This window comes from Tamandua tetradactyla, chromosome 12 (assembly GCF_023851605.1).
Source record: "Tamandua tetradactyla isolate mTamTet1 chromosome 12, mTamTet1.pri, whole genome shotgun sequence".
Taxonomy (NCBI): Eukaryota; Metazoa; Chordata; class Mammalia; order Pilosa; family Myrmecophagidae; genus Tamandua; species Tamandua tetradactyla.
In genome coordinates, this window is record NC_135338.1 from 28,943,088 (window position 1) to 28,971,016 (window position 27,929).

At 40.1% G+C, this 27,929-nt stretch overlaps 1 protein-coding gene and 1 pseudogene across 1 annotated transcript in view; one reads left to right on the top strand and one right to left on the bottom strand.

Moving 5' to 3' along the window:
- Positions 1-22,589, bottom strand: part of LOC143651939 (disintegrin and metalloproteinase domain-containing protein 21-like) — a 37,635-nt gene extending 15,046 nt beyond the window's left edge. Inside the window, exon 1 of the mRNA XM_077122878.1 lies at positions 20,538-22,589. The gene's annotated coding sequence lies outside the window, so the exon portion shown is untranslated. The remainder of the gene's footprint in view (positions 1-20,537) is intronic.
- Positions 18,960-23,380, top strand: LOC143651940 (calmodulin-regulated spectrin-associated protein 1-like; annotated as a pseudogene).
- The last annotated feature ends 4,549 nt before the right edge of the window (positions 23,381-27,929 follow it).

Genomic DNA, 27,929 nt, shown 5'->3' on the forward strand with positions numbered 1-27,929 from the left:
GTAGTTTTCTTTATACAGGTTTTTTGTCTCTTTAGTTAAATTTATTCCTAGGTATTTCATTCTTTTAGTTGCAATTGTAAATGGGATTCGTTTCTTGATTTCCCCCTCAGCTTGTTCATTACTAGTGTATAGAAATGCTACAGATTTTTGAATGTTGATCTTGTAACCTGCTACTTTGCTGTACTCATTTATTAGCTCTAGTAGTTTTGTTGTGGATTTTTCCGGGTTTTCGACATATAGTATCATATCGTCTGCAAACAGTGATAGTTTTACTTCTTCCTTTCCAATTTTGATGCCTTGTATTTCTTTTTCTTGTCTAATTGCTCTGGCTAGAACCTCCAACACAATGTTGAATAATAGTGGTGATAGTGGACATCCTTGTCTTGTTCCTGATCTTAGGGGGAAAGTTTTCAATTTTTCCCCATTGAGGATGATATTAGCTAGGGGTTTTTCATATATTCCCTCTATCATTTTAAGGAAGTTCCCTTGTATTCCTATCTTTTGAAGTGTTTTCAACAGGAAAGGATGTTGAATCTTGTCAAATGCCTTCTCTGCATCAATTGAGATGATCATGTGATTTTTGTGCTTTGATTTGTTGATATGGTGTATTACATTAATTGATTTTCTTATGTTGAACCATCCTTGCATACCTGGGATGAATCCTACTTGGTCATGATGTATAATTCTTTTAATGTGTTGTTGGATACGATTTGCTAGAATTTTATTGAGGATTTTTGTGTCTATATTCATTAGAGAGATTGGTGTGTGGTTTTCTTTTTTTGTAATATCTTTGCCTGGTTTTGGTATGAGGGTGATGTTGGCTTCATAGAATGAATTAGGTAGTTTTCCCTCCACTTCGATTTTTTTGAAGAGTTTGAGGAGAATTGGTACTAATTCTTTCTGGAACGTTTGGTAGAATTCACATGTGAAGCCATCTGGTCCTGGACTTTTCTTTTTAGGAAGCTTTTGAATGACTAATTCAATTTCTTTACTTGTGATTGGTTTGTTGAGGTCATCTATGTCTTCTTGAGTCAAAGTTGGTTGTTCATGTCTTTCCAGGAACCCGTCCATTTCATCTAAATTGTTGTATTTATTAGCGTAAAGTTGTTCATAGTATCCTGTTATTACCTCCTTTATTTCTGTGAGGTCAGTAGTTATGTCTCCTCTTCCATTTCTGATCTTATTTATTTGCATCCTCTCTCTTCTTCTTTTTGTCAATCTTGATAAGGGCCCATCAATCTTATTGATTTTCTCATAGAACCAACTTCTGGTCTTATTGATTTTCTCTATTGTTTTCATGTTTTCAATTTCATTTATTTCTGCTCTGATCTTTGTTATTTCTTTCCTTTTGCTTGCTTTGGGATTAGTTTGCTGTTCTTTCTCCAGTTCTTCCAATTGAACAGTTAATTCCTGCATTTTTGCCTTTTCTTCTTTTCTGATATAGGCATTTAGGGCAATAAATTTCCCTCTTAGCACTGCCTTTGCTGCATCCCATAAGTTTTGATATGTTGTGTTTTCATTTTCATTTGCCTCGAGGTATTTACTAATTTCTCTAGCAATTTCTTCTTTGACCCACTCGTTGTTTAAGAGTGTGTTGTTGAGCCTCCATGTATTTGTGAATTTTCTGGCACTCCGCCTATTATTGATTTCCAACTTCATTCCTTTATGATCCGAGAAAGTGTTGTGTATGATTTCAATCTTTTTAAATTTGTTAAGACTTGCTTTGTGACCCAGCATATGGTCTATCTTTGAAAATGATCCATGAGCACTTGAAAAAAAGGTGTATCCTGCTGTTGTGGGATGTAATGTCCTATAAATGTCTGTTAAGTCTAGCTCCTTTATAGTAATATTCAGATTCTCTATTTCTTTATTGATCCTCTGTCTAGATGTTCTGTCCATTGATGAGAGTGGGGACTTGAAGTCTCCAACTATTATGGTATTTGTGCCTATTTCCCTTTTTAGTGTTTGCAGTGTATTCCTCACGTATTTTGGGGCATTCTGGTTCAGTGCGTAAATATTTATGATTGTTATGTCTTCTTGTTTAATTGTTCCTTTTATTAGTATATAGTGTCCTTCTTTGTCTCTTTTAACTGTTTTACATTTGAAGTCTAACTTGTTGGATATTAGTATAGCCACTCCTGCTATTTTCTGGTTGCTATTTGCATGAAATATCTTTTCCCAACCTTTCACTTTCAACCTATGTTTATCTTTGGGTCTAAGATGTGTTTCCTGTAGACAGCATATAGAAGGATCCTGTTTTTTAATCCATTCTGCCATTCTATGTCTTTTGATTGGGGAATTCAGTCCATTAACATTTAGTGTTATTACTGTTTGGATAATATTTTCCTCTAACATTTTGCCTTTTGTATTATATATATCATATCTGACTTTCCTTCTTTCTACACTCTTCTCCATACCTCTCTCTTCTGTCTTTTCGTATCTGACTCTAGTGCTCCCTTTACTATTTCTTGCAGAGCTGGTCTCTTGGTCACAAATTCTCTCAGTGACTTTTTGTCTGAGAATGTTTTAATTTCTCCCTCATTTTTGAAGGACAATTTTGCTGGATATAGGAGTCTTGGTTGGCAGTTTCTCTCCTTTAGTTATTTAAATATATCATCCCACTGTCTTCTAGCCTCCATGGTTTCTGCTGAGAAATCTACACATAGTCTTATTGGGTTTCCCTTGTATGTGATGGATTGTTTCTCTCTTGCTGCTTTCAAGATCCTCTCTTTCTCTTTGACCTCTGACATTCTAACTAGTAAGTGTCTTGGAGAACGCCTATTTGGGTCTAATCTCTTTGGGGTGCGCTGCACTTCTTGGATCTGTAATTTTAGGTCTTTCATAAGAGTTGGGAAATTTTCAGTGATAATTTCTTCCATTAGTTTTTCTCCTCCTTTTCCCTTCTCTTCTCCTTCTGGGACACCCACCACACGTATATTTGTGCGCTTCATATTGTCCTTGAGTTCCCTGATACCCTGTTCAAATTTTTCCATTCTTTTCCCGATAGTTTCTATTTCTTTTTGGAATTCAGATGTTCCATCCTCCAAATCACTAATTCTATCTTCTGTCTCTTTGAATCTATCATTGTAGGTATCCATTGTTTTTTCTATCTTTTCTGCTTTGTCCTTCACTTCCATAAGTTCTGTGATTTGTTTTTTCAGTTTTTCTATTTCTTCTTTATGTTCAGCCCATGTCTTCTTCATGTCCTCCCTCAATTTATCGATTTCGTTTTTGAAGAGGTTTTCCATTTCTGTTCGTATATTCAGCATTAGTTGTCTCAGCTCCTGTATCTCATTTGAACTATAGGTTTGTTCCTTTGACTGGGCCATATTTTCAATTATTTGAGCATGATCCGTTATCTTCTGTTGGCGTCTGCGCATTTAGACAGATTTCTCTGGGTATTGGATCCAAAAGTTTGGAAGATTTTTCTGTGAAATCTCTGGGTTCTGTTTTTCTTATCCTGCCCAGTAGGTGGCGCTCGTGGCACACGTTTGTCTGCGGGTCCCACCAGTAAAAGGTGCTGTGGGACCTTTAACTTTGGAAAACTCTCGCCGTCCGGGAGGTTCGCTAGCCGAAGCGGCTTGGAAGAGTGCGAGCCGGCCCGGGGTCCGAACGCGGGGAGGGTTGCTGGCTGCCGCAGCCCCGGAAAGTGCCCGTCCGAATTTCCTAGTCGGCCCGGGGCGACAAGCATGGCGGGAGGGTGCCAGCGGCAGCGGCCCGCCCGGAAGAGTGCACGTTCCCGGGGAGTCACGGGTTTGGAAGGGGCCTCCCCCACCCGTCACTGTTCTCCGTGGCCTGGGGATTTCCGATCCAATTCTCTCAGTTGGTCCGGGGGGCCATGCGTGGTGTGGGCGCCAGCCGCCACGGTTTCAGGGGACCGCCTCTCCAATTCTCCCAGCCGGCCTGGGAAGGGGGAAGGGAGTGACTCCGGCCGCTTGCCGCCCCGCCCGGTGAAGCCCGCACGCCTCGGCGATCTCACCCAGCCAGCCATTCCAGGATGGGGTATGCTGTCTTTTTTATCTCTGTTGTGGCTTTGGGCGCTGTTCTGTATCGTTTCTACTCCCCTAGTAGCTGTCCTGGAGAAGAAACTAAGATCCGCGCGGCTTACTAAGCCGCCATCTTCTCCCTTTTTCTGAATTCTTAATATGAGTATGAAGTTTTTTTAATCTTCCTTCTTTAATAATAAAGACATTAAAAGCTATAAATTTTCCACTGAGGAAGATTTCGCTTTCTGTGACTTACAGGTTTTAGTGTGAACTTTTGCCCTTTCATTTATTTCTGGTAATCTGAATTTTCCTTTTTAATTTCCTTTTTGACCTAAGGGCTATCTACAAATGCATTTCTTAAATTTCAAGCTAAATTTGTGGGTACCTTTTGACATTTTATGAATAATTAATTGACAATAATCTGAGGATCAATCTATAAGAGCTCTGTTTCTTTTATGAAAGTATTCTTTGTGGACAATGCATAATTTGGTTAATAAATATTCTAGAACTATATAAAAACATACACTCTCTATTTGGGGTATATAAGTCCTTGAAGTCTAGGTACATCAATAGACTTCTATACATCTTAGTTGTTTATTACTAACTTAGTCTAATCCTGAAAAAGAAAATTGAAATATACCATTATAATTATATTTTAATCAAGACTACTTTTACAATGAAGTGTGTGTTTTTATATATTTAACAGTCAAGTTGTTCTCTGTATGCAGGCTTTTGAATATCATAACTTCTTTATAAGTTTCTAATTGCTTTTCCTCTCTGATGTCATTCTTTATTCTTTCTGATATAAACATTGCCACTCTTGCTTTCTTTTTGTTTGTATTTGTCCTGTCTCTTTGAGCATTTTTTCCCCAATCTTTCTGGATTACTTGGTTTTAAGTTATTGGTTTTTAAACTAATCTAACATTTTATCTTTTAATGGGAGAATTCAGTCCTTCCACACTTACTACAATGGCATATGTTTTATTTCATTCCTTCTGTTTCATGGTATATTTATGTTAGTTTTCTTGGTTTTGTTTTCCTTACTTCTTGCCATTGTATCCAACTGACATTCATTCTATTTTTCCCAATAGATGCATGCTCAAATTGTGTAATTTAATAAGAAAGAAATTTACTAAGTGAACTATTAACAAAAGTGTGGTCAGCATTTAATATAAGCAACCATGGTAAGTGCAGTAAGTAACATTGACCATCCACAGATCTTAAGGAGCAAGGAGAAAGCATTTATTGGAACCTACAGTGATTGCTATCCACACTGTAACCTTTAGTATAGAAATACAACAAAACAGCCTGGACCTGGCAGAAAGGAGTCTAGGGATATAAATACTCCAACCTCATTCTCTTCCAGTTGTTCAGGTCTACTGTTGTTGCTTCTTATGGACCAAAGTGAACCAGAAGCCCCAAGAAAAAGGACCTCCTTGATGCATTTCAGGAGCATAGACCAGAGTGGAAAAGAACATAGCATAGATCTATAGGCATAAACAAGAAGATGACAGTAGAAAAATTTGGTCTGATTTCCCATTCTTTTAATCAGGGATACTAGTCAAGATCTTTAATATGTGGTATGGCATTGGCAGTAACAGATCCATATGGATGCCAGTTATGAACAAACAATATGAACATACCAATAACTGCCTAGTAAAGTCACCACTGACCTTAATGACACTCCCACTTTTAGTATGCCTTGAGGAATTAGCCATCAAGCCTCCACCTGAAGAAATGAACCCTGCTCTGCCTCATACCTGGAACTGCCTCCCCTGAGCAAACAGCTCTCACAACTTCCTCTGAAGCAATGAATGCTTTTTCATCAGTGAAACTTCAGTGGACTGCCCTTTAATAGTTGCCTTTCAAGACACTACTAATTTCTCTCATGGCCCACTTGCACCTTCTGATCAAGGAACCTATTTCACAGTAGATAAAGTGCAAGAATGAACACATACCTGTCTTACCATACTCCCTATCATTGTGAAGCAGCTAGATTAATAGAATGGTGGAATGCCTATTGAAGAGTCAATTATAGTACCAACTGGGTAGCGATACCTTGAAGGCCTGTGAAAATCTTCTCTAGGATCCTTACTCTACACTGCTGATTCTCCCATAGCCAGGATTCATGAGTCCAGGAATCAAGGGGTACAAATAGGAGTGGCACCAATCACAATTACCCTGGTGATCCACTAGAAAAAAATGTTGCTTCCTGTTCCAAAAGGAGAGCATCCACTAGAAGACATAACACTGACATCATTGAACCAGAAGACTGCCACTTAGCCACTTTGCCTCTTTATGTCTCTGAATTATAAGCAAAGAAAGGACTTACTGTACTGGCTGGGATGACTAATCCTGATTATCAAGGGGAAATAGGAGTGCCATTAAACAATGAATAGAAAGAAGAGTTTTTCTGGAGTACAAGAGATCCCTTAGAACATCTCTTAATACTAGCATGAACTGTGATTAAATTCAATGGAAAACTGCAGTAACTGAATCCAGGCAGGAGTACTAATGGCCCAGACCTTTCAGTAATGAAAGTCCAGATCACCCCACCAAGCAAAGAATCAAAACCAGTTGAGGTGCTTTCTGAGGGTAAAGGGAATATGGAATGGGTATGGAAGAAGGTAATTATAAATACGAGCTACATCCATCTATCAGTTGCAGAAATGAGGACTATAATGGTTATGAATATTTCTTCTGTTTTATTATGAATGTTTTATATATGGATAAAGCAAATATCCTTGTTTTCTTCCCTATCTTATCCCTTTATCATATAACATAAGTTGTATTAGCTTTATGTCTCAGTATTTATATTACAGGATATCAAGTTTAAGAGTAACTATCACCCAAGGACTTGCATTGTCTGCTGAGGAAAGTGTTAGTGCATTTCTGGCTGTGAACAAGACAGTTTAATTATGTTAGGCAAAAGTATGACTATTATTGTTTTTAGTTTAGAGATTAAGTATGGTTTAAGGAAATGTGTATGGGTGCCAAGTTGACAAGGTATGAACTGTGATCATTAAGTTCATGTGCCAACTTAGCGAATGTGGTGGTTTGGAACTAACTGTATGTACCCCCATAAAATCATGTTCTTAAAGCTAATCCATTCCTGTGGATGTAAATTTATTGTAAGTAGGACCTTTTGATTAGGTTACTTCAGCTAAGGCATTGCCTAGTGTGGGTCTTAATCCTCTTACTGGAATCCTTTATATAAATGAGCTGAATAGAGTGAGAAAGAGAGAGAGAACCACAGAAGAAAGAAGCTAAAAGCAACAAAACCTGAAAGAGAAGGGAGAGCCAATAGACATCATCACATGCCTTACCATAGGACAGAGGAGTCCAGAATCACCAGCAGCTGGTCTTTAAGAAGAAAGCATTGCCTTGATGATACCTTGTTTTGACCTTTTTCTCAGTCTAAAAACTGTAAGCTTGTAAGCTAATAAATCCCCATTAATAAAATCAGCACATTTCATAATATCTGCTTTCAGCAGCTTAGCACACTAAAACAGATTTGGGCACCAGAAAAGTGGAGTGCTGCTATTGTAAATATCAAAAAGGCTTTTTCTTAAAGACATTGTAATTGAATAATGAGTAGAGTCTGGAATAATTGTGAGGTGTTTGGATAGAAAAGGCCTAGATTGCTTTGAAAAAGACTGTTGGTAGAAATATGGATGCTTAAAGGTACTTCTAATGAGGCCTTGGACAGAAATGATGAATGTGTCATTGCAAAACGGAAGAATGCCAACACTTGTTTTCAAGTGGAAGAGAACTTGTCAACACTGAGTTCTAATGTCAGATGGAAGGGACAATTTGAAAGTGACAAGCTTGGATATTTAGCTGAGAGGATTTCCAAACTAAGTGTGGAAACTGTGACCTGACTTTTCTTTGCAGCTCATAATTAAATGCAAGAGGAAGGGATAAGCTAAGAACTGAATTCATGGGCACAAAGAAATCAGAAATTGATGGTTTAGAAAATTCTGAGCTTCTGGAAAACAAGTCCTCAGAGAATAGTGCCCCATGTGAGGGTTTAACTGAATAGGAATCCAGTCAGCCATTTCAATGCAAGTCAGGACTGGACATACAGTTATCCAGAAAGGATTTATGGAAAGTCCATCTATCTGATGATTTGGACCCCTATTACTATAAGCAAAAGTAATAAGTTGTTTGCAAGGTTTTTATGAATGGAACCACTGCCAGCCTGGACCAAAAGGGACTGATTAAAGGAAAAATCTCTTCAAAGGCAGAACCATGGCAGCTGAGGTCTGGACTAAAGACTTCTCAGTCCAAGAGAGTGGGCCGCCTGTGTATGTAAAAAGAGTGAGCATGTTCTGGAGATTGGAGGGGATGGGCCTTCCACCCTGTTGTTCAGAGAGAGTATTACCATCCCAGTACTCTCAGGTACCTGAGGGATTACAGAAAATTTGTCCATCAGCCTAATGTTTGGCAAGAGGGAAGCCCAGCATCCAGCACCACCCCGATGCTTGAGGAAATGGAGCTTTCACCGCAGTATTTGGAGAGAGCATGGCCTCTGTGCAAGAACTTGGAAAGGGTAGAGCTCCTACTCTATCAGGCCTGGAGAAGAAAACATTGTTCCATAGATGACTCTCAAACCTTGATATCTAATGAAGAATGCCCTGAAGGATTTTAATTGTTTGGAATTCATGACCCTGTTTTCCTTCCAATTTCTCTCAATGGGAATGGGAATGTTTATTCTATAACTGACCCTCCTTTATTAGAAGCAGAAAATTTGTTCTCTAGGTTTCCCAGGTCCACAGACACAAGGGAATTGTGTCCCAGGACAGACTACACCTTTAACCAATTTTTATGGGACTTTGAACTACACATTGTTCCTGAAATGATTTAAGTCTTTTGGGATATTGTAATGGAATGAATGTATTTTGCATATGGAAACAGCATGTCTTTTTGGGGTCTAGAGTGTGGTAATTTGGAACTGTATGTACACCACAAAATCATTTTCTTAAAGCTGAGAGAGAGAGAGAGAGGGAGAGAGAGAGGGGGAGGGAGGAAGGAAGGAGGGAGGCAGCCACAGAAGCAAGAAGATGAAATCTAGAAGAGAAGGGAGAGACCAGCAAACATAACCAAAAGCCCTGTAATATACACACAGGAGTCCAAGATCACTGGCAGATGGTCTTCAGGAAAAAAGCATCACTTTGGTGATGCCTTTATTTGGACATTTTTCTCAGTCTCAAAACTGTAAGCTTGTAAGCCAATACATTCCCACCGGTAAAGACACCACACTTCATGGTATCTGCTTTGATCAGCTTAGCAAACTAAAAACTAGGTTATGTTGTTCAGTTGTATGATCAAGCACTGACCTAATTGTTACTGTGAGGGTATTTAATGGATTTCAATCATTAGTTAGCTGATTGTTTCTATGGCTGATTACAGCTACAGTTAATAGAGGAGATTGCCTACAGCAATGACAGGAATTTCACCTAATTTATTTGAAGGCCTTAAAGGGAGAACTGATCATTTCAACAGGTAGAAACAAGAATTTCTATCTCTAGTCCAGCCAACTGGTTTCTCTTAGGGAATTCATCAAAACTTTTCATCAGTTCCCAACTTACAATTTTCCCTAGGAACCAAATTTACCAATCCCCACAGTTGTGTGAGCCAATTTCTATAATAAATCTCATAATATTTACAACATTCTCTGTGTGTTTGTGTGTTTGTGTGTGTGTGTGTTTATCCTGAGAACCATGACTAATACAATGTCCCTCCTCAAAGTGCCTGGATACTGGCCCTAGGAAGGTTGCACACCTTCCTCCAAAGTCTGAGTCACAGTTTTTGGAAGCTCTTATTACATGTCCCTAAGGTGTGAGCACTGCTCAAAATTTCATCCTTAGAGGTCCATTACTAGAGCCACAAAACCACTTTTCTGAGTTCCTAACTACCGCACAACTTGAGCAACACCCTGCCCTCTGTTGTCCAGGTTCCAGATCCATGATTCCATTATGAGAGTTTCCAGGTTGTAGTAACCTCTACCTCTTCTCTTGCTTCCCCAGCATTATGGGGTGCAGCTTCTTCAACAGTTCCTCTCTCTGTGAAACTCACTGTTTCTTTAACTTTTCAGTTCTCTAATACCTTTCACAAATTCCCTATATTAATTTCTCTTGGTAATGTTCTTTTTTCTAAACTAGAACTTGGTATCAGGAGTGATCACAAGAGAGGCAGACAAAATAGGAAACTGGATTAGTGTGGCCATGACCTTAGCCTCAACACAGTGCTGAACTCCTGTCCAATGGGGAAAGGCACATAGTGGCAACACAATTAAATTACCACCCAATGTAAAACAAAATATGTTTCTTACAAAAATGTGTATAAAATTTGCTATATGTCCTGCTAATCATGATAGCATCATGAACATCCTCTCCAATCACAGCACTATCACTAATGGACTAGACCATTGTGATGTTCTGTAGGATGCTAAGAGAATTAAGATCTCTGCAGTGAAGATTGTGGGAAAGAGCAGGGAGCTGATACAATCATGAGAAATGACTTTAAATATGTATTGATGGTCTAGTCAGACAAAACAAACTACTTGTTGCCTTTAAAAAAACCAGAATCCACAACCAAATATTACTACCAGAAAGAATGGCCCCAGTTGAAATGACGTTAACTATAAGACAGAAGAATGCAAACTCCCTTCTCCCCTCATTCATCCCTCCATTCTACTTCTACTGCCCCCGACCGGTTCAGCAAACAGGAAGCAAGCCAGTTTCTAGAGGCACATCCTGGACATTGCTTATAAGACTACAAAGGTGGGACAAGGTTTAGAAAATAACAGGCAATAGCTTAAAAGCCATGCCTTTGATCTACCTTTGCATAGGAAACAGACACATGCCTAGTTTAAAGTTTAAAAATAAAATTTTAATACTGCTTATAAAACTCAAGATTAAGAAGAAGCATGCTAGGAATCTTTTGGTATAATAACTAATGTTCATGATCTTGATATGCAGAATATCTGGTTTTTCTTTAATATATGAGACCTGCCTTATAAGCAAAGAAATAAAAAAGCAATAGTTTTCAAAGCACTTTTCAACAAGTAGTTACAGGACAGATCCCAGAGTTTGTCAAGGGCTACCATATGATCCTCTCAGATTTTTCCTTCTAGCTGCTCCAGAATATAGGAGGCTAGAAGGCATATTTTTTTTACCATCACAATTGACATTTTTCTTTTTTGTGAAAAATAACATATATACACAAAAGCGATAAATTTCAAAGCACAGCACAATAATTAGTTATAGAACATATTTCAGAATTTGACATGGGTTACTATTCCACAATTAGGTTTTTATTTCTAAGATACTGGAGACTAAAAGATATCAATTTAATGATTCAGTAATCATATTCATTTGTTAAATCCTATCTTCTCTGTAAAACTCGACCAGCATCTTTTATCTTTCTACCCTCTCTTTAAGGGTGTTTGGGCTATGATCACTCTACCTTTTTCATGTTAGAAGGGTCTGTCAGTCATATGGAGTAGGAAGATGGAACTAGGTGGTATTCTGGAAAGGCTGGGCCCTCTAGGTTTCAGGACTTACCTAGTCCAGGGACCCATCTGGAGGTTGTATGTTTCTGGAGAGTTACACTAGTGCATGGAACCCTTATGAAACCTTAAGAGGCATTCTTATCTGTAGAAAATGCCAAGGATTCAAAGGAAGGAACACGTACTAATGCTGAAATAGATCCTAGAGCTGGTATTTTCAGGCAGGATATAAAGCACAGTATCCCTTCAATCACAGCACAGAGGCAGCAACGGTCTCTCTACCCAACCCAGCTGCATCATGTTCTCAATTATAAGAGGCATGAGACATGAAATATCTTGGAAATGTCAAGACAGTTTCTATTCTATTTGTCACATTGCTGGTGAATTACCCGGACCTAACAATTTCAGTTTGAATTTTCTATAGAAATCCAGATTGAGAAGCTTAAGCCTAGAGTCTGTTAATTAAATGTTCAGAAGACCGGAATTTGAGTGGACTTCAAAAACCTCATTAATGAGTGGGACAAAATGGCAGCATAGTGAGCTGCTGAATTTAGTTCTTCCTCCATGTCAACTAGAAAATAACCAGGAATGGTACAGAACAACTGCTGGTGGTGGGGTGGGGAGCTGGATCAGTTATGAAAGACACAGCATAAATCACCTGGACAAGGTGGAACAGCTGAGACCCCACACAGAACTGTAAGTCCCCCAAGCTGTGGAGGGTGGTACCTCCCCCCCACAATGAACATAAGAGGCTGGTTCTCTGAGGTAAAGGAGACAGACATTACTAGCAGCAAGGGCTTAGCTCAACTAAGCTCTAATTGCAGAATTAATTAGCAAATTCTGATAATGAAAATAGGCCCCTGGCACAGATAAACCTGGAATAAGTACTACAGGCACTAGGAGTTTTTGACCCAACAGAGAGGGGCTGTGGCTGACAGGAAAAACAAAAACAGGGACTTTTTGAGTTGGACAGCACAAAATACTGGAAAAGAGCTGGATCCCAAGAAGAGGGGGTATATGGAGCATGGAGATACAGACAGCCATGTAATAACTTAAGCACTTGATTGAGAAAACAGAGAAGCAGGGGTCCAGCTCTGAAAAAGCTTTTTTTTTTTTCCTACTCCTTAACAACTCATTAGATAGAACTGGAAGCACTCTCAGGCTCCAGCACTGGCCCAGGCAAGAGTGGAATTAAGCTTGTCTGAGAGACAAAGTAACTAGTCAGGTGAAAGGGGTTAATTTCGTAAAGGGTGTAGCTCACTTAAGAGAAAGGTGGGGCCCAGCTCAAGTGGAATCCCTACTTCAAGTAATTCAGGCCCGAGGGACTGGAAAACTAAAGCAATTACAACCCTCACTTCTGTCTCAGCCATGCCCCCAGCAGAGAAAATCAACACTTTAAACTGGTGGGAAGCCACAGGAAGACATGTGCCACAGTATAGGAAAATCACAGAGTCCAAACACGTCATAGGAAAGTCTGGCAACCTGCTGGGTCTCCCTCTCAGGGAAAATGGATGCTGGCTACTCTTTCCTCCTGAGACATAGGCCTGTCTGGTCTGGGAAAATATGACTAGGGTCTATAATATCTAAGAAGACCCTCCTCAAAAAAAAAAAGGCTCCATATCAGCAGGGCAAGAAACAGAAAAACAAGAAATAAAAAATTCTGAATACTTAAACAGAACCTATGCTAGAGGTCTGGAATAAGTTGAACTGAATGTCAAAGAACAGTTAGAGAACAAAGCCATCCAGCAACAAAATCCTAGAAAGTGTCAAAAAAAACTTTCTACTTGACATTTTGGGAACATTCACAGTTTTGACAGCTGATCAAACAGTATCTAAATTAGTGTTTAATACTTAGAATTTAAGAACTTTGCTATCCAAATATGTAGATTTTTTCCTTGTTGCTTCAATTTTAAATTGGTTTATGAAACTTAGTGCACACAGACTTTACAATGATTATATGGATACTGTATTTAAATATGCCTATGGTTAATCTAAGATATTCATTTCTGGTAGTTCTAAGTGTACTGTTTTTCTTAAACAAAAAAAATTAAAAAGAGTAAAAACAACCTCCAGAATAAACTAATTAAGGAAATCAAATGCCTAGACACCAGCAAAAAATAATGAGTCATACTAGGAAAATCAAAGATACGACCCAGTCAAAGGAACAAACCAAAACTTCAAATGAGATACAGAAATTGAAACAACTAATACAGAGTGTTCAAACAGAAATGGAAAATCTCATCAAAAATCAAATCATTGAGTTGACAGAGGATATAAAGAAAACATTGAGTACGCAAAAAGAAGAACTCAAAAGTTTGAAAAAACAAATCACAGAATTATAGGAATGAAAGGCACAACAGAAGAGATGAAAAAAAAAGGAAACAACTCAATAGATTTGAAGAGGCAGAAGAAAGGATTAGTGAACTAGAGGATTGGACATCTGAAATCTGACACACAAAAGAAAATATAAGGAAAAGAATGGGAAAACATGAACAGAATCTCAGGGAACTGAATGACATGAAGTGCATGAATATATATGTTGCGGATGTCTCAGAAGGACAAGAGAAGGAAAAAGGAGGAGAAAGTCTAATGGAGGATATTATCATTGAAAATTTCCCATCTCTTATGAAAAACATAAAATTACAGATCCAAGAACTGCAGACTACCCTAAACAGAACAGATCTAAATAGACATACTCCAAGGCACTTACTAATCAGATTACCAAATATCAAAGAGAAAGAGAATTTTGAAAGCAGCAAGAGAAAAGCAATCCATCACAATACAAGGAAAGCATTATAAGACTATGTATGGATTTCTCTGCAGAAACCATGGAGGTGAGAAGGCAGTGGTATTATACCTTTAAGATTCTAAAAGAGAAAAACAGACAACCAAGAATTCTATACCCAGAAAAATTATCCTTCAAAAATGAAGGGGAAATTAAAATATTTTCAGACAATCACTCAGATAATTTGTGACTAAGAGACTGGCTCTGCAAGAAATACTAAAGAGAACACTACAGGAAGATAGAAAAACGCAAGAGAAAGGTCTGGAGAAGAGTGAAGACATGAAGACTATCAGTTAAGATAAAAAGAGAAAAAAATAGATATGGCATATAAAATAAAAAAGACAAAATGGTAGAAGAAAATACTACTTGTATAGTAATAACATTAAATGTTAATGGATTAATACCTGAGGACCCGGGTTCGATTCCCGGTGCCTGCCCATGTAAAAAAAAAAAAAATGTTAATGGATTAAACACCCCAATCAAAAGACATACACTGGTAGAACAGATTAAAAAAAACAGGACCCATCTATATGCTGTGTACAGGAGATTCATTTTAGACCCAAGAATAAAAATAGGTTGAATGCGAAAGTTTGGGAAATGATATTTCATGCAGACAACAATTAGAAATGAGCAGAAGTAGCTACACTAGTATCTGATAAATTAGACTTCAAATGTAAAACAATTAAAAGAGATAAAGAAAGACACTATATATTAATAAAAGAAACAATTCAAAAAGAAGATATAACAATCATAAATATTTATGCACCAAGCCAGAGTGTTCCAAAGCACATGAGCAAACACTGATACCACATAAGGGAGAACTAGACACCTCTAACATAATAGTAGGAGACTTTAATTCCCCACTCTCATCAACAGACAGAACATGTAGACAGAGGATCAATAAACAAACAAAATTTAAATAACACAATAAATGAACTAGATTTAACAGACATTTACAGAACATTACACCCCACAACAGCAGGATACACATTTTTCTCAAGTGCTCATGGATCATTTTCAAGGAAAGACCATATTTTGGGTCACAAAGCAAGTCTCAATAAATTTTAAAAGATTGAAATCATACAAAACACTTTCTCTGATCATAATGGAGTGAAGTTGGAAATCAATACAGGCCAAGGGCCAGAAAATTCACAAATATACAGAGGTGAAACAACACATTCTTAAACAGCCAGTGTGCCAAGGACAAAATTAAAAGAGAAACCAGTAAATATTTCAAGGCAAATGAAAATACAACATATCAAAATTTATGGGATGCAGCAAAGGCAGTGTTAAAAGGGAAATTTATTGCCTTAAATGCCTATGTTCAGGGTGGGCCATGGTGGTTCAGCAGGCAGAGTTCTTGCCTGCCATGCCAGAGACCTGGGTTCGATTTCCAGTGCCTATCCATGCAAAAAAAAAAAAAAAGCCTGGGGGGGGTCAAAAAGAAGAAAGAGCAAAAATTGAGGAATAAACTGTTCACTTGGAAGATCTAGAGAAAAAATCACCTAACTAACCCCCAATGCAAACAAAAGGAAAGTAATAATGAAGATTAGAGCAGAAATAAATGAAATTGAGAATATAAAACAATAGAGAAAATCAACAAAACCAGAAATTGGCTCTTTCAGAAAATCAATAATATCAATGGGCCCTTAGCTAGGTTCACAAAGACAGAGAGAGATAGAAGGAGGGAGAGGAAGGTGGGGGAGAGAGTGAGAGAGAGAGAGGACACCAATAAATAAAATCAGAAATGGAAGAGGAAACATAACAACTGACCCAGCAGAAATAAAGGAAGTAATGAGAGGATACCATGAACAACTATATGCTAATGAACTAGACAATTTAGATGAAATGGACAACATCCTGGAAAGGCATGAACAAACAACATTGGCCAGAGAAGGAAAAGACAACCTCAACAAACCAATCACAAGTAAAAGATTGAATCAATCATCAAGCAGCTCCCTAAAAATAAAAGTCCAGGACCAGATGGCTTAACATGTAAATTCTACCAAGCATTCAAGAAAGAATTAGTACCAATCCTGCTCAAACTCTTCAAAAAAATTGAAGAGCAGGGAAAGCTATCTAACTGAATCTGTGAAGCCAGCATCACCCTAATACCAAAGCCAAAGATACTCCAAGAAGAGAAAATTACACACCAATCTCTCTAATGAATATAGGTGCAAAAATCCTCAGCACAATATGTGCAAATAGAATCCAGCAGCACACTGAGAGAATTATATACCTTGACCAAGTTGATTTATTCCATCGAAAGGAAGAAGTAAAACTCTCACTACTTGCAGATGATATGATCCTGAAAAATCTATAACAAAGCTACTAGAGCTAATAAATGAGTACAGCAAGTGCAGGGTATAAGATCAAAATGCAAAAATCAGTAGTAAAAAAAAATCAGTAGTGTTTTTATACTATAGTAATGAGCAATCTGAGGAGGAAATCAAGGAAAAAATCCATTTATAATAACAACCATAAGAATCAAATATTTACGAATAAGTTTAACTAGGGATACAAAAGACCTATACATAGGAAACTACAAAAAAATTGCTCAAAGAAATCATGGAGGACCTAAATAAATGGAAGAGCATACCATGGATTGGAAGACTAATAAGATGTCAATTCTACTGAAATTGAGTTATAGATTCAATGCAATACCAATTAAAATCCCAAAAACTTACTTTGCAGAAATAGAAAAAAAAACAATAACCAAATTTATTTGGAAGGGCAGGGTTCCCCAAAGAGCTAAAAATATCTTGAGAAAGAAAAATGAAGTGGGAGGCCTCACACTACCTGACTTTAAGGCATATTACAAAGCTACAGTGCTCAAAACAGCATGGTACTGGCATAAAGATAGACATACTGACAAAAGGAATGGAATAGAGTGCTCAGAAATAGACCTCTCATCCGTGGACAACTGATCTCTGATAAGGAGGTCAGCCAATCTACCTGGGACAGAGCAGCATCTTCAATAAATGCTGCCTGGAGAACTGGATATCTATATGCAAAAGAATGAAAGAGGATCCATATCTCACACCCTGTACAAAAATCAACTCAAAATGGATCAAAAACCTAAACATTAGAGCTAAGAACATAAAACTTTTAGAAGAAAATGTAGGGAAATAACTTATAAATCTTGTAATAGAAGACAGATTCCTACACCTTATGCTCAAAGCATGAATGTTAAAAACTAAAGAGATAAATTAGAATGCCTTAAAATTAAACACTTTCATGCATCAAAGAACTTTGTCAAGAAAGTAAAAAGGCAGCCTATGCAATGGGAGACAATATTTGGAATCCACATTATCGGATAAAGGTTTAGTATCCAGAATATATAAAAAGAGTCAACTCAACAACAAAGACAAACAACCCATGTAAAAAATGGGCAAAAGACATGAACAGGCACTTCTCAGAAGAGGAAATACAAATGGCTAAAAGGCACATGAAAAGAAACTCAACTAACTGCACTGACTATTAGGGAAATGCGAATCAAAACCACAATGAAATATCAACTGACAACCACTAGAATGATTATTATCAAAAAAAAAAAAAAATCAGAATACCAGTGCTGAAGAGGATGTGGAGAAAGAGGCACACTTATTCACTGTTGGTCGGAATGTAAAATGGTACAACTGCTCTGGATGTCAGTTTGGCAGTTCCTCAGGAAGGTAAGTATAGAATTCCCATATGATCCAGCAATCCAAGTGCTAGGTATACATTCAGAGGACCTGAGGGAAAGAATACAAATGGACATTTCTATACCAATGTTTATGATTGCCAAGAGATGGAAACAGCCCTAATGTCCATCAACAGATAAGTGGCTAAATAGGCTGTAGTATGTATATACGATGGAATAATGCACAACTGTAAGACAGAATACAGTCATGAAGCATGTAACAATGTAGATGAAACTTGAGGACATTATGCTGACTGAAATTAGCCAGAAACAAAAGGACATACTGTATGGTCTCATTAATATGAACTAATATTAATGAGTGAACTTTGAAAGTTGAAGTTAAGAACACAGGTGATAGGAGATAGAAATAAGGTAGAGATTGGGCATTTGGTGCTTAAGGAATACAAACTGTGCAACAGCACTGATTGTAAAAATTCAAAAATGGATAGCACAGTACTACCTGATTGTAGCACAATAATATATAAGTATACTGAATGAAGGTGAATGTGAATACGATCAAGGGAGAGGGGCTGGGGGCACATAAGACACCAGAAGGAAAAATAGACAATAAAGACTGAGATGGTATATTACAGTGTTACTGTTGACTATAGACCTTAACTTGCATTATTGTACTTTTTCCCATATACCATGCATTTTCAACACCTTGCAATGTTGACATTCATTTGTTGTCCCTCTTGCAAAATTGTTTTATTATTTGTACATTTAATCACCATCATTGTCCACTCTAGGCATTCTTAAGTTATACCATCTCAGTCTTTATCGTCTTCCACTGACCGTTACCAAGGCATTATACCAAAACTACATGTCGAAAGGTGGGAGCGTGGGGAGGGAGCCATGGCGAAGGGGTATGGATTCTTTCTGGGAAAAAAAAAGGAAATGTCTTTATATAGATTATGGTGGCAAAGGTATGTGTATATACTTAGATTGGATTGTATGATTTGTGAATAAAACATTCAAAAATGAACAGAGAGATCACTGCTTCCCTGGGCCCCAGCTGGCACCTCTGTTCCTCAGCCCCACATGAGGCATGAGGCAGCCTCAGCAGCAGTGACTCTGAAATGGTGGATGCCAGGGGCTGCTCAGCAGCAGAGGGTGCCTGGAGGAAGATGGAGGTTCTGCAGGACGGCACCACGGACATCGTGCTGCTGGGCCACAACAACTCAGCCTGGGCCAAGCAGTGATCTACACCAAGGCCTATAGCCTAGATGATATCCCCGCAGATCTCAAAGACCCTTTCTACATAGACTGGCATGAATAGGAGCACATCGAACTGTCCATTATCAAGCTTCTGCTGTCCAGTGACCTGTGCTGACAAGTCGACAGCCTCATTCTGAAAGGGAACCAGGCGGCCATGTTGCAGGGACACCAGTCGGTCATCAGGCTCTGTCGCGGAAAAGGATTTATGTGAATGAGAGCAATGACACCCCTGTGATAGAGCCTGATCTCAGCCGAGCCCCCATAAAAATAGGCCCCCACATGGCAATGAGCGATGCCCTGATGATGGCCTACACCATGGGTGTGATCAGCATTGAGAAGGTGGCGGCCAGTGTCTAGCACTTCTCTACCTTCAGTGCTTCAAAGGAGCTCCCTATGACCTGGGGGATGCCGTGGTGTTCTAGATCAACAAAGTAAATCTAAGATGAGAGAGACAACAGAGAAAAGTTAAACTAAAACAGCAGTTATTGGAAAGCCCCATTCACCAAAAGATACATGTTTGAAGGAGATGACGTCAATGACCAACAGTCTGTATAACAGCAAGCTGGCTTCTAAGAGAATTCTCAAATGAACACCTTCATAAGTGTTTTCACCTCACCTTGGAGGACATGCTGTATACATCCTTAGCACTGAAGCCAAATCTTATGATTTTTATTGCTGAGCTCTTCTAGTGGTTCGAGAATGTTAAACCAGATTTTATGCAACCCAGGGATGCTCAGAAACTGAAAGATGTGGGAAAGGAACCTCTGCCTTTAGCCTGTCACACCATTTACTGCTTTTGAGGAAGAAGCAGCAGAAGCCACAAGGAGAGGTCAGCCCTGATCAACAACATAGATCCACTTCTCTAACCTGAGCTGACGGTCAGCCATGTGGTTTGGCCATAGCATGGCCAGGAAAAACAAAAACAGGCCCATGTCCCAGCTAACGCTCTTTGCCCTATACTTCGCAGCTTGCAACACGGACCCTGGCTCTGGTGACAGCATCAGCTTAGCTTGCTCCATCAGCAAGGACAGCTTGGCTTCCAACATCATCACTCTCACCCCACAGAATTAGCCTCACCCCACAGCCATGAAGACCAACGGGCAAGGCCTCCTGAGCAACGTCGACATCAAGGGCAAGGATGAGGAGCTGGTGGTGATCATCAGAACAGATGCTGCTGCCCACAGGAACAACCTGGAGATTCCCAAGGGCCTTGCCTCAGGCCTCAGGTCTTAGAGCAGGCGCCAGGCCTCCCCAAAGACAGGCAAACACCTTGGAAAGTAAGCCTGAGAGTTTTTTCCTGGAGCCATTGATGCCATCTGTGCTTAAGCCAGCAAAAGAAAAGCAGGTTATTACCTGAGAAGACAAGTATGAGGAAGGAAAGCCAAGGAGCTTGACATCCAAGAGACCCAGTGAGGGTTACCAGCCTCTGGTGCACAGGAAAGCAGCCAGCGCTCATGTCAGCTACCACCGTGACTTGAACAGGACTTTCGCCCTGATTTCTTGCTTGGAATTTTCTACAGGCGTAGATGCCCCCACCTCAGAGAAGCACGTGGCAGGTCTCTGCCCAGTGGTAGTTTCCACTAGGTGTCTCAGGTACAGACTGTCGATGGCTTCTTTCTTCATGTGGCCAAAACTGGTGAGGACACAGAAGGAAGATCCAGTGTTAGTTGTTCAAAAAGCCCCCAACTCACACAGTTGACACTTAGACTATACCGAGGCAAGATACTGATTCCAATGTTATAGATACAGAGGATGCAGAGCAGGATTTAAGTGGTGAGGACCCTCCTATAGTTACCACTTAAATATGTTGGTGAGGAAGAATTAGTAAAGCTACAAAAGGATATGAAAGTAAAGAAACACGATGATAAGGACAATGTCAGTGGCCATTCAAGTCCTTGTATGAGCATAAGTTCTCAAATCAGCAGCATCTTGATGGCCAGTGGGAGTGTTAACATGACAAGCTTTGTAGAAAGGAAACTCCAGAGACTGCATAATTATGAAACCAAGTCCAGCATGAGTAGATCTCAAAAGACCACACCTGATGCATCAGAAAGCTGCCCAGCACCTCTGTCTACTTGGAAATGAAAGAAAGAAGAGTCCCAGTAGGTAGAGCAAAGAGCATGCCCACTTCTGGCGTCTGAACCGATGCAGCTTCACATGTAGCTGGAGAAGCGCAGGGCTATAGAAGTCAGCAGTGCTTCCCAAGCCAGAAAAGTCTGACGGAGTCTTGTCTGCCAGGCAGCAGCTGAAGTTAGGAAAGGTGGTGTTCTCAGATGTGGTTAGGAAGGGCAAAACAGATGTCCCTCGGCCACTGAAGCCAGAACACTTGGCATTTCTTGTTAAAGGAGAGAGTTCTCCTCAGTGAGTCTCAAGAGGCAGAAAAAGATAACCTGGCTTTTGTTCAACGGCACACACCAAAGGACCTTGCTTTTCTACATGACTCAGAGAAAAATAAAACGATGCCCCTGCTCTCCTGGAAGACAGCACTGGCGAGGTTGTAGATGTGAATGGATGTGACCTTTCCATTGGAACACTTAATGAAACCATTAGAACGCTGCAGCAAGCAATACTGAAGATTTCCCAGCAGGAGGAGCAGCTCCTCATGAAATCCCCGACAGCGCCAACACCAGGTTCTAAAAGTAACTCACAGAACCATAAAGTAAAGGCTTCCATCCGCTTTGTTGAGCCACTCTCCCCAACTGGAATGACTGTTCACCTCAAACCCCTTGTCTCCGTCAGGTACGGAAAGCCAGCTGAGCTGAAGGCTCCGAAAGACAGAGAGCCGGGTTCAGGCCGGAGTGAAACGCCAACCCGGGGCGTCCAGGCCCTCTCGCTCTCGCGAACTTTCCCTCCCACCCACTCTTCCAAGACTCCCTCAGACTCTTCTGGCTCGGGAAGCACTGCCGACTCTGGGAGGGAAGCTCACAGCCAGTTCTTCCACAATTTTGGCTCAACGACGAAAGTAACCAGCGGACCTCATATCGAACCTCATATCAGAGCAAACGGGCTTCAGAAAGGTTCTGGATAGCTTAGCGTGAAGGAAGCCGTGTCAGCTCTTTGGACCTATCGGGAAGAGAGAGCGTTCCGTGGAAGGGCCCCTGAGGGACAAGGTCAGCCTCATCGAAGTGGACCTTTCAGACCTGAGAGCCCCCAAGGGGGACGGGGAGGCCGAAACCCAGGCCAGCTCGGCAGACTTGGTCAGCGAGTGCGACCAGAGGCTGGGGGTCAGGTTCTTATTCAAGGATGAGCAGAAAGCCAAAGACAACTCGCCAAGAAGCAGGTAGCCTTCCTTATGAAACCACAGCGCAAAGCCGAAGAGGCTCTTGTGCGCAAGCAGCAGCTTGAAGCGGAAGTGAACTCAAGAGAGAGGAAGCCGGGCGTAAAGCTGAAGAGGATTGGATCCGAAAAGAGGAAGAGAAGACTCGGAGGCGGGAACTTATTAAGCAGGAATAACTCAAAGGAAGCAGCAGCAGATTCTAGAAAGACAAGGACTTGGCAAACCTAAATCAAAGCTTAAAATGCCGCGGGCAAATTCATTGCACCGACAGGAGGCCTGCAGTGATTCGAAACCAAACACTCTTCAACCCTTGATAAGCCAAGCCAGGCCCAGTCTGGCTCCAGCCTCTCTCCTTGGCGTCGGCAGCAAACACAGAGCCCGGGAGCATGCCTTCCCAGGGGGTCGACTTCCTGGAAGCCCTGTCCGCGCTGAGCCGGAACCCGAGCAGGAGCAAGGACTGAGACTGGGAGACCAAGTCCACTATGTCCGCCCTCGCGTCCGTGGCCGAGTACGCAGGTCCCAAGCTCTTCAAGAAGCCCAGCAGCAAATGGAGCAAACCGATTTATCCACAATGCTGTATGCGGCCTGGAAGGAAAAGTGAATGAACCTTACAAGAATCCCATATTAAAGGAGCTGGAGAAGTGGAACGCTAACTACTACATCATTCCTGTTTCGCGAAGCCGGCTGCCAGTTCAGGGCCTTCTGCTACCACCCCAACACCGAGATCTGCAGACTGACCCGCACCCGGCCCAATCAAGAAGTTGATTGACAAGTTCGACAAATAAAACTCAGACCCAAAGCAATTCAGCCTGATCCCGGCCAAGACCATGGAGTCAGCGAGGACATTCTCTCCATCCACGACTACCTGTAGCTGCCCAGGCGGCCGGCGGTGCCAGAGAAGACACAGACATGCAAGTGACCTGGCGAGAAGTGCCCTCCCAGAGTACCAGGGGAGGTATTTGTTGTTTTCATCCATCTCGGTACAGAGTGTGCAAAGTTACAAAATCTTCCTCAGAGGCCTCTAGACGGCAACAGAAAACCCCTTCCTTAGTTTGGGGCCCCCATGGCGCATGTGCAGTGAAGAGGGGTAGAGAGGAAGTCTTCCCAGGGTTTTCACACCGTGGTTCTGTGGCTACTTCACCGCTGACTCTGAGGCTCCAGTGAGCCGTGTTGCATGCAGCCAAGTCCAGGTGGCAGGTCCTTTACTTAAAGTTCCCCTTCAGCATAAGTTGAACCTGTCTCGATTTGGGGTTTTTTGCCTCTCACCTCAGCCCTTTTGCACATTATCTGACACTTTTCACGTTGGCGAGCTCTGGTCTCTAGTAAGATGATAAGACAGGGAACTGACTGTTTTTAGAGGAGTACATGTTGGGGAAATCTTCATCTGAGAAATTGTATGATATTTATTGATAGTCTACTGCCAATATTTATATCCCGTTCTAGGATTTCTGGAAAAATTTTTGTTCCTTGCTGCTCAGAAAATGTTTACCGAAAATACTGGTTCACTAGAAACACTGAAATCTTCAGTCTATCTTCTGCTACAATAATGTTTACAAATATCGAGGTGATTCTTTCTGAAATGCAGTCTTGAGGCTGGTAACAAGGCCCTGTTTGCTGGCATCTGCCTAATTTACAGTAGGCAGTTGGACATGCTGCAGCCGTCATTACATTTTGGACAGTGCTTGATGTTTTGTTCCCTTTAATAAAAACAGATTTTGGTAAAGTAGTATGTTTTTCACTATCAGCATGTTCCTCTTCAACAATGATGCACTTACAGTGACAGTTTTCTTAAGTGTTTTTATTATGTTATGACTTGTAGCCCCACCGCCTCTGCCCTGTCTTGAGTCTCAATTCTAGAAGAGAAGCATGCTTTCTGCCGGAGTATGCCGTTCTCACTTTAGATGATAATTTTTTTGTCACATATTTAAAAATAATTAAAGTTGTTATTTACAGCTGGAAAAAACAACAGAGAGAAACAAGTACTAGAGAAAATATAGAGAAAGAGATATACCTATTCATTGATGATAGGGAAACTGAGAGGTGCAGCCTTTTGCAGGGCAGTGTGGTAGTTCCACAGGAGGCTAGGGGTGTGGCTGCCATTTGATCCTGAAACCCATTGTTCAGTATATACCTGGAGGAACAGAGTGAGGGGATGCAAATGGACATTTCACACTCATGTTTATGGTGGCAGTGTTCATGATTCACAATGCACAGAGGTGGCTTAAGGGTACAACGATTGAGGAATGGATAGGGGAAATATGGTGTATGCCTACATGAACTACTAAGCTGCAAGAAGGAATGAAGTTGTGAGGCATGCAACTAGGTCGATGAACTTTAAGGACTGTATGACAAATGAAATGTCAGGACAAAAAGACAAGTATTATCATGCCTCAATCATATGGACTAACTATAGTATGAAAACTCGAAGAACTGAAGTCGAGAGCAAGGGTTATCAGGTTGAGGCCTATTGTAAAGGGTCCTAGATTGTAAGCTCTTACAGCAGTCACATATATTCAGGAATTATAACCATAATTTCTAAATTCTGAGATACTGAACTGTTTGTATATAACCTGGTCACTCCCAGAAACTTTGGGTATTTATGTGACACTTGAGACTCAGAGTTAGAGCTCTGAGGCTATGAAAGTCAGTAGTACCCCATATAGGAACTGTTTAAAAACTTGAAAAAGGAATCAGACTTCAACTAGAAATCTGAAGGAAGCTGATTTGTATAGGCCTAAGGTAAAGGACAATACAGGGTAAAGAATGATATTGGCCATATTTTAAAACATCAACTTCTGTGTGAGGCCAGGGGAGAGATATTTACTTAGTGAAAGCTTATATTTTGGGTAGTGCATTTCCTAATTTAACTTGTATGGTCAGTTTAGTTGAACACTGTAAGTACATGGACTTTTGAATAGGGGATGAGATCTTGTTGGTTTGTACAGGTTAGTGTGATACCCCAATATATCCCAGAGTAATTTGGGCAGTGAATAAAGAAGTATTTGCAAAGTCCACTTGGGGGACTGGGGAGGAAGGAGGAAATATTCAACTTCCAGATTTGGAGAATTTCTGATATTCTTGTGAGCACTGGGCAACCAAATCAGTAAGCCAAGCTCCTGGTGTTGGGGTTCACCCCTATGAAACTTATTCCAGCCAAGGATAGGTTAAGCCTACTTAAAATTAGGCCTAAGAGCAAGCCCTTAATCTTGAGACTTGCTCGTGTGAAGCTTATGTATGTAGCAGAGAAGCTTAGCTAACCTATAGTTATGCCTGAGTTTCTTCTGGAGGACCTGTTTTGTTGCTCAGATGTGGCCTCAGTCTGTCTAAGCCCAACTCTGCAAATGAAACCATTGTCTTCCCTACTACGTGGGACATGACATCCATGGGTGAATGTTTCCCTGGCGGCATGGGAGATAACCCCCAAGTATGAGTCTGACCCTGGCACCATGGGATCAACAATGCTCCTGACCAAAATGGAGGAAAGAAGTCTAACAACTAAGCTATTAGTGGCTGAGAGAGTTCAAATAGAGTCAAGAGGCTACTCTGGAGGTCACTCTTATGCAAGCTTCAGTTAGACATTACTACCTAACATAACTTGCCAGACCTTAATCAAAACCATTCCAGCCAACTCTAAAGAACACCTAGGGCAATATATAAGATTCTACAAAGGTTTCATGTGCTAGGGTAACTCTCCAGAAACCTCCAGATGGGTCCCTGGACAAGATAAATCCTGAAACCTAGAGGGCCCAGTCTCTCCAAAACAACAGCTAGACCCATCTCCGTACCCCATATTATACACAGCCCCTTCTAACATGAAAAAGTTAGAATGGCCATAGCCCAAAAAACCCCTAAAGAGTGGGAGAAAGACAAAAGGTGATGGTAGAGTTATACAGAGAAGGTAGGGTTTAACAAATGAATGTGATTGCTGAATCTTATATTGATATTTCTTTTAGTTTCCAGTATCTTAGAGCAGCTAGAAGTAAAAACCTAAAACTGTGGAATTGTAACCCATACCAAACTCTGAAATCTGTTCTACAACTAATTGTACTGTGCTTTGAAATTTATTGGTTTTTTGTATATACATTATTTTTCACAAAAAAAGAAAAAAAAGTCAATTGTGATGATAAAAATATATATTTATTCCTTCTAGCCTCCAATGATCTGGAGCAGCTGGAAGGAAAAATCTGAGATGATGGTATGGTAGCACATGACAAACTCTGGGATCTACAAACCCTGTAACTACTTGTTGAAGAGTACTTTGAAAACTACTGCTTTTTTCTTTCTTTGCTTTGTATATATGTTATAATATACAATACATTTCTTTAAATTTTTTTAAAAAACGAAAATACCAAAACTTAAGGGATGCAGCAATGGCAGGGCTGAGAGGGAAATTAGAAAAAAAAATTAGGCCTCAGAGTCACGCCCAGAGAACCTCTTTTAGTGCTCAGATGTGGCCTCTCTCACTAAGCCAACTTGGCAGGTGAACTCACTGCCTTCTCCTCTGTGTGGGACATGATTCCCAGGGGTGTAAATCTCCCTGGCAATATGGAACATAAATTCTGGGATGAGTTGGGACCCAGCATCAGGGGATTGAGAAAGGCTTCTTGGCCAAAAAGGCAAAGAGAGAAATGGGACAAAATAAAGTTTCAGTGGCTGAGAGATTTCAAACAGAGTTGAGAGGTTATCCTGGAGGTTATTCTTATGCATTATATACCTATCTCTTTTTAGTTTGTGGTGTATTGGAGTGGCTAGAGGGAAGTATCTCAAACTGTTGAACTGTGTTCTAGTAGCCTTGATTCTTGAAGACATTGTATAAAGATATAACTTTTACAGTGTGACTGTGTGATTGTGTAAATCTTGTGTCTGATGCTCCTTTTATCCAGGGTATGGACATGTGAGTAAAAAAATATGGATGAAAATAAATAAATAATAGGGGGGATAAGGGTAAAATAATTTGGGTAGTTGGAGATACTAGTGGTCAATGAGACAAAGGGTAAGAGGTATGGTATGTTTGAGTTTTTATTTTTTATTTTTTCCTTTTATTTCTTTTTCTGGAGTGATGCAAATGTTCTAAAAAATAATCATGGTGATGAATACACAACTATGTGATATTGTGAATCACTGATTGCACACCATATATGGAATGTATGTGTGTGAAGATTTGTCAATAAAAATATATATTTTTAAATCTCATTACTGTTGACGTTATAGATTTTAGCTCAGGGAAATCCTAACTTTGCTTAGCCACTCACTTTTGGTTAAAATATCATTGATAATTCTCTTACTATTTGAAAGAAAAGTTAAAACAAATTTAGAGACATCTAATTAACCGATACTAGTGGTCTGAATAATCTAAATAAGAAGACAAAAGATGGAATCAGCAGTATGCAAAATAAGCAATATCCTTAGCATCATGAGGTCAAGAAAACCTGTATTGTCTGGGCAGTTTTCAGAACTATATCTCATAG